At 36.9% G+C, this 12,796-nt stretch overlaps 1 protein-coding gene and 1 pseudogene across 9 annotated transcripts in view; both read right to left on the reverse strand.

Moving 5' to 3' along the window:
• Positions 1-12,796, reverse strand: part of CSNK1G1 (casein kinase 1 gamma 1) — a 164,403-nt gene that overhangs the window by 136,405 nt on the left and 15,202 nt on the right. The window lies entirely within an intron of this gene.
• The window catches only part of LOC130845508 (60S ribosomal protein L19-like), a 35,857-nt pseudogene that overhangs the window by 7,907 nt on the left and 15,154 nt on the right, over positions 1-12,796 (reverse strand).

The following is a 12,796-nucleotide window of genomic DNA, read 5'->3' on the forward strand; positions in this document are numbered from 1 at the left end:
CCACTGCCCCACTAGGGAAGCCCTCATCTATTGAATGTTAAGGAATAAATAATAATGTTCATCAATCAAACCCTAAGGAAAGAAGTTTCCTAAGGAAATAAAATATTTCAGAATTTATAGCAGCAAATATCTGAAATAACCTAAAAAACAACAACAGAAGTGTAGTTAAATAATTGCTGTGTTGTATTGCCATTAACTATCTGATGACATGGAACAGTTTTCTCAACATTAAGTGAAAAAAGAATACTAAAGTGTATTATTTAAAATATATATCATACATGTATCTCTCTCTCATATAATCACAGAACAAAATGGAAAGAAAATTTACCTGCTAATAATGATTACTCTCTAGGAAGTATTATACATGGTTTTATTTTGTTCTTTATAACTTCGCTATACTATTCAAATTTTTAAAAAAAATCTTCACATATGAAATAATCACATAAATTTTAAAAAAGAAATCAAATCAAACAGCTTGTCCATAATATAGTGACAAAATACTGAGATACTGCTTTTAAAAAAAAAGTTTTTAAATAGGAAAATAATAGTTCATAGGGTATTTTACAAGAGAATTGAAAAAACATGTTAGCATATAGAAAGAAACAGAATTTAATGCAATACATACCAAACTGCCAAATATCTAAATCAAGATAAAATTACAAGCACTTACACTTTGTTAAAATTTTGTAAAACATTATACTTTTTATAATGAGTGTTTTTACCTCTGTAAATAGCTTACAACAATAGAAAGTCTTCCTAACACTGTTTAAATCAAAAATGACACTTGCAAGGAAACAACCAAGAGTTTAATGAAACTGCCACCACAAAACCAAGTAGTCACTGGTTAAAAGTACACATTATGTCAAAATTAATCATACTTTATCTTTTATATGTTATAATATTGTGATTGAATTACATTGGATTTAGAATGTTATGAAACTAGCAATAATAGCTAAAGTTATGTATACTATAGTCCTTGAAAAATTAAAGTTCCACAGTGACCTGCTCCCCAGTAAAGGTAATTTGATTATTTAAAAATCAAAACTTTTGTGCACCGCATACATTACATCTTATTGGGCACACCAGAGATTATACTCAAGTCTGAGAGGTGTGAACTCTCTGGTCACTTTACTCAAAGCCAAAATGAAATTCTCCCAACTCTATAATTAGTCATCATGGACCTGGGATTTTATAACAATGTGGAGAATCAATATAATTGTTATATTAAGGATTAAGTGGACTCAGTGTTTAGCTCCCTCAAATGAAAAATACTTAATCTGCATAACCAAGTCAACACCTTACTATATTTCAGTACCAAAAGAAAACCAATGCAAGAAAACCAAAGGCACACAACTCTCGTGAATAGGGAAGAATGTCTCATATAGAGGAACTAAATGTAAGAACTGAACTAAGGGCTAAAAATTCTGAATTCTAATCACAGATAAAACAGTTACCAAAGCTAACACTTATCTCAACTTTCTCAACCACAAATTGAGACTTATTCAAAAATAAGTCATAAAATGTTGGAAAATAAAAAAGAATTAAAACAAACTTTTTAACCAAGAAAAAGAATTCATTGTGTTAACCTGGTCCACATATAGACAAATCCCAATGGCCCTGAAATCAGTACTGGTAAGTGTGGCAACTTAGAAAGATTTAAAGTATGTTTAGCAACTGGGAGGTAGCATTTTAGTGCCTTAAGTTTAATCACAGCTGAGTGCATAAAGAGGTTTATGCTGTCAGTACTGCCCTAACAAGAAGGATACACACAGCCTTGCCTACAAAATGACAAAAAATGTGCAGCTCAAGGGAAAAAGATAACGATTAACTATATAGACAATAAAAGTATAAACTGTTATTTATTTACTATTATCACATACTAAAATATTAAATCAAAATATATCTATGTTAAATACGTAAGTACAGTTTAAAATGTAGATATACTTTGTGAAATATAATCTGTATTTAATCATTCTCAAGTATTTCTATACTAAATATTTAGCTCCTACTTTAACCATATTAGTCCTTACTGCCTTCATTCATCAGTTTGGTTATGTGCCTGTTTTGGGGATCTCAGCATTTCTACCTTTCATTATCTGAAAAGGCAGTATTACTGACATTCTTCATTTGGTAAATTAAAACTAAGATGAAACTGTTTCTAATTTTTTAAACTTCTGACACTGGCTAAAGTTAATGATAAGAAAAATGATGAAACTGGTTAACAGCAAAATTTGGAAATTAGTATATAAAAAAAAGCTTGCAGGGGTGGGGGTGGAAGGGCAGGGAGGATGGAACTTTACAAATGGAAATGTGGTAGATTACTCAGACAGCCTCCCTCCTAAAAACTGAATATGCTGAATTAAAAGCAACAAGTCAGTTATTTTTCAGCTTGAAAAGTTTTATTTACTTGTCATATCTTATATCCATTTCTCGCCTAAGTATTTTCACACTTGCCTTTAAAACCTTAAACTTAAAAAAAATTTTTTTATTTTTATTTTTTAAGCTCTTTATTAGACTATAACTGCTTTACACTGTTGTGCCAGTTTTTGCTGTACAACAAAGTGAACCAGCTGTATTTATACATATATCCCCATATTCCCTCCCTCCCCAGACTCCTTCCCACCCTCCCTATCCGAGCCCTCTAAGTCATCACCCATCCTTGAGTTGATCTCCCTGTGTTATGCAGCAGCTTCCCACTAGCTATCTATTTCACAATTGGTAGTGTATATACGTCAATGCTACTCTCTCACTTCGTCCCAGCTTCCCTTTCACCACCACCCACCTCCCCGCCCCCCGCCCACCATGTCTTCAAGTCCATTCTCCACACCTGCATCTTTATTCTTGCCCTGTCACTGGGTTCATCAGTACCTTTTTTAAAATTCCATATATATGAGTTAGCATATGGTATTTGTTTTTCTCTTTCTGGCTTACTTCGCTCTGTATGACAGACTCTAGGTCTATCCACCTCACTATAAATAACTGTTTCATTCCTTTTTATGGCTGAGTAATATTCCATTGTATATATGTGCCACATCTTCTTTAGCCATTCATCTGTTGATGGGCATTTAGGTTGCTTCCATGTCCTGGTTATTGTAAATAGTGCCGCAGTGAACACTGTGGTATATGTTTCTTTTTGGAGTATGGTTTTCTCAGGGTATATGCCCAGTAGTGGGATTGCTGGGTCATATGGCAGTTCTGTTTTTAGTTTTTTAAGGAACCTCCATACTGTTTTCCATAATAGCTGTACCAATTTACATTCCCACCAACAGTGCAGGAGGGTTCCCTTTTCTCCGCACCCTCTCCAGCATTTATTGTTTCTAGATTTTTTTGACAATGGCCATTCTGACTGGTATGAGGCAATACCTCATTATGGCTTTGACTTGTATTTCTCTAATGATTAGTGATGTTGAGCATAAAATCTTTAAACTTTTTTAAACAACTTTTTTTTAAAGTCTTGGTGTACTGATTCTATCATTTCAGCATTTCTAGGTCTATTTCTATTGACTGATTTTTCTCTTAGCTATGGATGACATTTGCCTACTTATTTGTACATCTAATTAACACAAAACTCAGGATAATGATTCCTTCTAGGTCAGAAAAGGGAAGGGGCACACAGAGTCTTCTAAGATACCAACAGTTTTCTATTTCTTTAATGGAGTGATGGGTGTACAGTGTTCACTTTTAGTCTTTAAACCATACATGAATCTTTATACATATGCTGTAGTTCTTGAAAAAAATACTGTAAAAACTTAAGTTAGAAGCTTTGAAAAGATTCAGTAGGAAGAAAGAGGAGGGCAGCAGGGGAAGGACGTCATCAAAATGGACACAGTAGGGAACTCCCGAGCTCCATCCACTGCACATACACACATACACACAGGCTGGAAAAAAAATGGTCAGAACCAACTTTTGCAGAACTCTGGAATCTAATAAACATGACAACAACCAAGAAGGCTTAGCAAAGAAAGAAGCAGCTATATTGCAATAAGAGAGCACTGTGGTGTTTCTAATTGCCTACCTACCATCGCTCCCTCCCCAGTTCAGCAAGGGCAGTAAGGATGGCAGCTGCACTCCTGATTCAGGCTAACAGTGCCAAGGGAGCATTATAAACCTTAGCCTCAAAGAATTGTGGCTGAATGCTATGGCCTGGCTGGCAACTTCCCACACAAAAAGGTGTTTTGTTTTGCCTGACTTGGAGTACTCCCAGGGCAAGCAGCCGAGGGCAGGGGAAAACAGGCAGGATAACACACAGATAGAACTAAAAGTCTGGAAAGGGAGAGACTGAGAAAGGAGACACATGGGGAGGAATGGGCTTTGTAAGCTCATATACAACAAGGAATCTAGAAGGCCACACATACGCCCAGGGCTGAACACTTGCATAGAAAGATACCTAAAAGACCCTAAACTTTCATCTCTAGCTGATCTTTAGGCACCACACAAACAGGAAGTAAAGGCTAAGCCAGGGTTGTAAACAGCCTGGCTAAGTACTGGAGCATAAAAGCACAGAACCATCCAGCCAAAAGTGGGAGAGTATTTTTTTCTTTTTCTTTATACTTTTCTGATTTCCAGGTTTCCAAGGAAACTGGGTCAAAACACTAGTTGACAGCTAAGCTAACGGAACACAGACTTCAACAACCACACAGGACAAAGAATATACATCTAAGAAAAATAGTTTAGAAAAGATACTAAACAAATAACAATGAAACTGACAGTAACAACCCACAGCAAGCAGCAACAAAAAACCTTGAGAAGGGGAGGAATCTGTCTAGCATTAACACATAATATTCAAAATGTCCAGTTTGCAGAAAAGATTATATGGCATGCAAAGAATCAGGGACTTCCCTGGCGGTCCAGTGGTTGGGACTTCACCTTCCATTGCAGGGGGTGCAGGTTCAATCCCTGGTCAGGGAGCTAGGATCCCACATGCCTTACAGCCAAGGAACCAAGACAGAGGCAATATTATAACAAATTCAATAAAGACTTTAAAAATGGTCCACATCAACAACAACAAAAATCTTAATGAATATAGAAGCTGTCCCTGAGGAAGCCTAGGCAAAGGAAACCACAAAGAACTAAAAGGAAACCAACAAAACAATTATCTCATCAAGTAGGGAATATCAATAAAGAAATAGGAATTATAAAAAGAAATCAAATTGAAATTCTGAGCTAAATAGTATAATAACTTAAGTAAAAAATTAATTAAATGGGTTCAACAATAGATTTGAGCAGGAAAAAGGAATCAACAAACCGGAAGATAAGTCAATTCAAATTATCCAGTTTGAGGAATAGGAAAAGACTGAAGAAAAATGAACAGAGCCTAAGGTATCTGTGGAACACCACCCAGCATACCACCATAATGGATGATGGGAGTCTCAGAGGGAGACAAGCGAAAGAGATGGAAATTCTATTGGGAAAATAATGGCTGTAAACTTCCCAAGTTTTATGAAAAACATGAATCTACACAGCCAAGTAGCTCAACTAACTCCAAACAGCATGAACTAAAAGAAAAAGAGATCAACACCAAGACACATTATAGTCCATCTAGTAAGACACAAAGAACCTTAAAAGCAGCAAGAGAGTGAAGTAAGTCAGAAAGAGAAGGACAAATATTGTATGCTAACTCACATATACGGAATCTAAAAATGGTACTGATGAACTCAGTGACAAGAACAAGGACGCAGATACAGAGAATGGACTGGAGAACTCGAGGTATGGGAGGGGGCGGGGGGTGAAGGGGAAACAGATGAAGCGAGAGAGTAGCACAGACATATATATACTACCAACTGTAAAATAGATAGTCAGTGGGAAGTTGTTGTATAACAAAGGGAGTCCAACTCGAGGATGGAAGATGCCTTAGAGGACTGGGGCGGGGAGGGTGGGGGGGACTCGAGGGGGGGGGAGTCAAGGAAGGGAGGGAATACGGGGATATGTGTATAAAAACAGATGATTGAACTTGGTGTATCCCCCCAAAAAATAATTAAAAAAAAAAAAAAAAAAAGCAGCAAGAGAGAAGTGCCTTACCTACAAGTGATTCTCCATAAGATTAAGAGCCAATTTCTCAACCAAGAATTCTATATCCAGCAAAATTTTTCTTCAAAAATGAAAGAAAAACTAAGACAGTCCCACATAAACAAAAGCTGAGGGTGTTCATCACTACTAGACCTGCTCTTTGAGAACTTTAAAAGAGAGCTTTCCAGGTTGAAATGAAAGGACACTGGATAGTAACTCAGTCACACAAAGAACAAGAGTAAAGAGAGCTACGTAAGTACATATACAAGCCAGAATTATTGCATTAAGGACTTGTGCCTCCTTTTTTTGGCTTACATGACTTGAAATAAGAAAGCGTAATAACTATATGTTAAAACTAAACATCTGGGACTTCCTTGGTGGTGCAGTGGTTAAGAATCCGCCTGCCAATGTAGGGGACATGGGTTTGATCCCTGGGCCGGGATGATTCCACAAGCTGCGGAGCAACTAAATCCCTGCTTCACAACTACTGAGCCTGTGCTCTAGAGCCTGCGAACCGCAACTACTGAAGCCCATGCACCTAGAGCCTGTGCTCTGCAACAGAGAAGCCACTGCACTGAGAAGCCCATGAACCACAATGAAGAGTAGTGCTCACTCACCATAACTAGAGAAAGCCTGCATGCAACAGCAAAGACCCAAACGCAGTCAAAAAAATAATAATAATAATAATAAAATAAAATGTTTTTAAAATAATAATAGTATGAAGCAAAACCTGACAGAAGTGAAGAGAGAAATTGTCACTTCTACAATAACAGAGTTCAAAACTTCAGTTTCAATAATGGAAAAAACAAGCAGACAGCAGATCAATAAGAAAACAGTATTTGCACAACAGTATAAAATAACTAGCCCTAACAGACATATAAAGAAACATTCCACTGAACAAACAGCAGAATACACATTTTTCTCAAGTGTACATGGAACATTCTCCAGGATAGGTAATGTTAAGCCACAAGTTTCCATAAATTTTAAAAGACTGAAATCATACAAAGTATTTTTTATGATAGCAGAATGAAACTAGACATTTACAAAAGAAAAACTGGAAAACTCACAAGTATGTAAAAACTGAACAGCATACTCTTTTTTTTTTTTAATTTAATTTTTTTAATCGAAGTATAGTTGATTTACAATGTTGTGTTAGTTTCGGGTGCAGAGCAAAGTGATTCAGTTACATATGTATATGTATGTACATCTGTGCGTATATATATACATAATACACGTACTTTTTTAGATTCTTTTCTCTTATAGGTTATTACAAAATACTGAGTATAGTTCTCTGTACTATACAGTAGGTCCTTGTTAGTTATCTATTTTATACATAGTAGTGTGTATATGTTACTCCCAGACTCCAAATTTGTCCCTCCCCGCTTTCCCCTTTGGTAACTGTAAGTTTGTTTTCTATGTCTGTGGGTATTTCCATTATGTATGTAAATTCATTTGTATCTTTTTTTTTTAGATTCCGCATATTATCATATGATATCTGTCTTTTTCTGGCTTATTCACTTAGCATGATAATCTCTAGGTCCATGCATGTTGCTACAAACAGAATCATTTCATTCTTTCACGTGTCTTAGTAATATTCCATTGTATGTGTATACATAATATATAACCAAGTTTTGGAAGTTTTAGCCACAGCAATCAGAGAAGAAAAAGAAATAAAAGGAATACACATTGGAAAAGAAGAAGTAAAATTGTCACTCTTTGCAGATGACATGATATTATATATAGAAAACCCTAAAGACTCTACCAGAAAACTGCTAGCACTAATTGATGAGTTTAGTAAAGTAGCAGGATACAAAATTAATGCACAGAAATCTCTTGCATTCCTATACACTAACAACGGAAGAGCAGAAAGAGAAATTAAGGAAACTCTCCCATTCACCATTGCAACAAAAAGAATAAAATACCTAGGAATAAACCTGCCTAAGGAGGCAAAAGATCTGTATGCAGAAAACTTTAAGACATTGATGAAAGAAATCAAAGACGACACAAACAGATGGAGGGACATACAATGTTCCTGGATTGGAAGAATCAACATCGTGAAAATGTCTGTACTACCCAAAGCAATTTACAGATTCAATGCAATCCCGATCAAATTACCAATGGCATTTTTCACAGAACTAGAGCAAGAAATCTTACGATTTGTATGGAAACGCAAAAGACCCCGAATAGCCAAAGCGATCTTGAGAAGGAAAAATGGAGTTGGTGGAATCAGCCTTCCTGACTTCAAACTATACTACAAAGCCATAGTGATCAAGACAGTATGGTACTGGCACAAAAATAGAAAGGACGATCAATGGAATTGAATAGAGAACTCAGAAGTAAGCCCAAACACATATGGCCACCTTATCTTTGACAAAGGAGGCACGAATATACAATGGAAAAAAGACAGCCTCTTCAATAAGTGGTGCTGGGAACATTGGACAGCAACATGTAAAAGAATGAAATTAGAACACTCCCTAACACCATACACAAAAATAAACTCCAAATGGATTAAAGACCTACATGTAAGGCCAGACACTATAAAACTCCTAGAGGAAAACATAGGCAGAACACTCTATGACATACATCAAAGCAACATCCTTTTTGACCCACCTCCTAGAATCAGGGAAATAAAATCAAGAATAAACAAATGGGACCTCATGAAACTTAAAAGCTTTTGCACAGCAAAAGAAACCATAAACAAGACTAAAAGGCAACCCTCAGAATGGGAAAAAATAATTGCCTATGAAACAACGGACAAAGGATTAACCTCCAAAATATACAAGCAGCTCATGCAGCTTCATACCAAAAAAGCAAATAACCCAATCCACAAATGGGCAGAAAACCTAAATAGACATTTCTCCAAAGAAGACATACAGATGGCCAACAAACACATGAAAAGATGCTCAACATCACTCATCATCAGAGAAATGCAAGTCAAAGCCACAATGAGGTATCACCTCACACCCATCAGAATGGCCATCATCACAAAGTCTGGAAACCACAAATGTTGGAGAGGGTGTGGAGAAAAGGGAACTCTCCTGCACTGTTGGTGGGACTGTAAGTTGGTACAGCCACTATGGAAAACAATTTGGAGGTTCCTTAAAAAACTACAAATAGAACTACCATATGATCCAGTAATCCCACTCCTGGGCATATACCCAAAGAAAACCATAATCCCAAAAGAAATTTGTACCATCATGTTTATTGCAGCACTATTTACAATAGCCAGGACATGGAAGCAACCTAAATGCCCATCAACAAATGAATGGATACAGAAGATGTGGCATATATATACAATGGAATATTACTCAGCTATAAAAAGGGATGAGATGGAGCTATATGTAATGAGGTGGATAGAACTACAATCTGTCATACATAGTGAAGTAAGTCAGAAAGAGAAGGACAAATATGTATGCTAACTCACATATACGGAATCTAAAAATGGTACTGATGAACTCAGTGACAAGAACAAGGATGCAGATACAGAGAATGGACTGGAGAACTCGAGGTATGGGAGGGGGCGGGGGGTGAAGGGGAAACTGAGACGAAGCGAGAGAGTAGCACAGACATATATATACTACCAACTGTAAAATAGTCAGTGGGAAGTTGTTGTATAACAAAGGGAGTCCAACTCGAGGATGGAAGATGCCTTAGAGGACTGGGGCAGGGAGGGTGGGGGGAACTCGAGGGGGGAGAGTCAAGGAAGGGAGGGAATACAGGGATATGTGTATAAAAACGGATGATTGAACCTGGTGTACCCCCCAAAAAAAAAAAAATATATATATATATATATAACCAAATCTTTGTGCATTCATCTGTTTTGGACATTTAGGTGGCTTCCATGTCTTGGCTATTGTAAATTATAATTCAGTGCACATTAGGGTGCATGTATCTTTTCAAATTATGGTTTTCTCTGGATATATGCTCAGAAGTGGGATTGCAGGATCATATGGTAGCTCTATTTTTAGTTTTTTAAGGAACCTCCATACTTAAACAACATACTCTTAAACAACCAATGGTTCAAAGAAGAAATTACTAATGGAAATTAGAAAACGACTTGAGGGACTTCCCTGGTAGTGCAGTGGTTAAGAATATGCCTGCCAATGCAGGGGATACCGGTTCGAGCCCTGGTCCAGGAAGATCCCACATGCTGCAGAGCAATGAAGCCTGTGTTCTACAACTACTGAGCCTGTGCTCTAGAGCCGATAAGCCACAACTATTGAAGCCCATGTGCCTAGAGCCCGTGCTCCACAACAAGAGAGGCCACCGCAATGAGAAGCCTGCGCACTGTAACAAAGAGTAGCCCCACTTGTGCAACTAGAGAAAGCCCATGAGCAGCAATGAAGACCCAACGCAGCCAAAAATAAATACATAAATTAATTTTTTAAAAAAAGGAAAATGCCTTGAGACAAAGTAAAATGAAAGCACAACATCGAAACTTATGTGATGTACAGAAAGCAGTGAGTGCTAAGAAGTAAATTTATAGATATAAATGCCTATATTAAACAACAAAAAAAAGACCCCAAATCAGTATCTTAAGTTTACACCTTAAAGAACTAGAAAAAGAAGAGCAAGCTAAAGCCAAAGCTAACAGAAGGAAGGAAATAATAAAGATTAGATTGGCAGCAAATTAAAAAAAAATAGAAAGAATCAACAAAACCAGAAGCTGATTCTTTGAAAATATGAACAAAACTGAAAAACCTTTAGCTAAGCTGACTAAGAAAAAAAGAAAGAAAAGACTCAAATTCCTAAAAACTCCAGAGATGAAAGTGGGGACATTTCTACAGACCTTAAAAATAAAAAGGATTATAAGTGAACACTATGAACTACTGTACACCAAAAAGTCAGATAACCTAGGTGAAATGTACATGGTCCTATAAACACACAAGGTGCCAAAACTGACTCCAGAAGAAAAGGAAACTCTGCAACAGGAGATTGAATCAATGGTCAAAAACCTGGTGGTCCATGGGGCTTCCCTCGTGGCACAGTGGTTAACTGTCCACCTGCCAATGCAGGGTACACAGGTTCAAGCCACATGCTACGGAGGAACTAAGCCCGTGAGCCACAACTACTGAGGCTGCGCTCTAGAGCCCGCAAGCTGCAACTACTGAGCCCACACCCTGCAACTACTGAAGCCCGAGTACCTAGAGCCCATGTTCCTCAACAAGAGAAGCCACCGCAATAAGAAGCCCACGTACTGCAATGAAGAGTAGCCCCTGCTCTCCACAACTACAGAAAGCCTGTGTGCAGCAACAAAGACCCAACGCAGCCAATAAAAAATTAATTAATCAAATTAAAATCTAAAAAAACTTGGTGATCCAGTGGTTAAGACTCTGCACTTTCACTGCTGAGGGCCTGGGTTCGATCCCTGTTCAGGGAAGTAAGATCCCATAAGCCTCACAACACAGCAGGAAAAGGGAAAAAAAAAAAAAAACAACTTCCCCAAAGAAAAGCCCAGGACCACACGGCTTCACTGGTAAATTCTACCAAACATTTAAAAAATAATTATCAATCTTTCTCAAACTCTCCCAAAATCTAGAATAGGATAGAACCCTCCCTAATTCACGATGTGATGCCAGCATTACCTCAAAAACAAAACCAGGTAAAAACATTCAAGAAAATTATAGACCAATATCCCTTACAAATATAGATGCAAAAATCCTCAAGAAATTCTAGCAAATCTAATCCAACAGCATATTAAGAGGATGACAAATTATGACAAACTGAGATTTATCCCAGGTAAGTCAATAATGAAGACCTATCAATATAATACACCACATTAACAGAATGAAGGAGAGAAACAATATGATCATCTCTACTGATGCAAAAAAAAAGAGCATTTGGCAAAATCCAACACTCTACTATGATAAAAAAAATACTCAAACTAGGAACAGAAAAGAACTCCTCACCATGATAAAAGGACTTTTATTGAGAACCCACAGTTAACAAACTCAATGGTGAAAGACTGAAAGCCTTCCCCCCTGAGAACAGGAACAGGACGAAGATGCTCTTGTTTGACACTCACGTTCAACACTGTACTGGAAGTTCTAGCCAAAGCAGTCAGGCAAAAACAAACAAATAAAAACAAACAAAAAAACTGCCATCCAAATTGGAAACGAAAGAATAAATTTATCTCTTTTCACAGATGAGATAATCCTGTATATGGAAAACCAAAAAAATACACACACACAAATTATTAGAGCTAATAAATTCAACACAAACATCAGTTGTATTTCTATACACAAACAATGAACAATCTGAAAATGAAATTAAGAAAACAATTCCATTTAGAATAATATAAAAAATATACTCAGGAATAAATTTATCTAAGGAGGTATAAGAGTTGTACACTGAAAACTGGGAAAAACTGCTGAAAGAAATTAAGGAAGACCAGAACAAATGGAATGATATTCCACTGTCCAATGATTGGGAGACTTAATATTGTTAAGACAGGAATACAACTCAAAGCAACCTATAGATTCAATACAATCCATGTCAGAATTCCTCTGGCCATTTTTACAGAAAAGCAAAACCTGTTCTTAAAATTCATAGAGAGATTATCATTTTCTGCTCTGACATGTAAAGAGCATGGAAGTCATGGTTCCTGTCCTCACAAGAAAACTGAAAAATAAAAACTCTTCTTAGCTCCATCAGAGAATTGAGGTCACAGGGTAAATCACTGCCCTGAAAACTGGAGAGAGAGGAGGATAGGGAAAACCCCAACTAATTGGAAGCAAAAGCCCAGGAGCATAAGCCCATTGCTGAAGACATTATTTCTTTTTCACAAACT

The sequence above is a fragment of the Hippopotamus amphibius genome, chromosome 2, assembly GCF_030028045.1.
Source record: "Hippopotamus amphibius kiboko isolate mHipAmp2 chromosome 2, mHipAmp2.hap2, whole genome shotgun sequence".
Taxonomy (NCBI): domain Eukaryota; kingdom Metazoa; phylum Chordata; class Mammalia; order Artiodactyla; family Hippopotamidae; genus Hippopotamus; species Hippopotamus amphibius.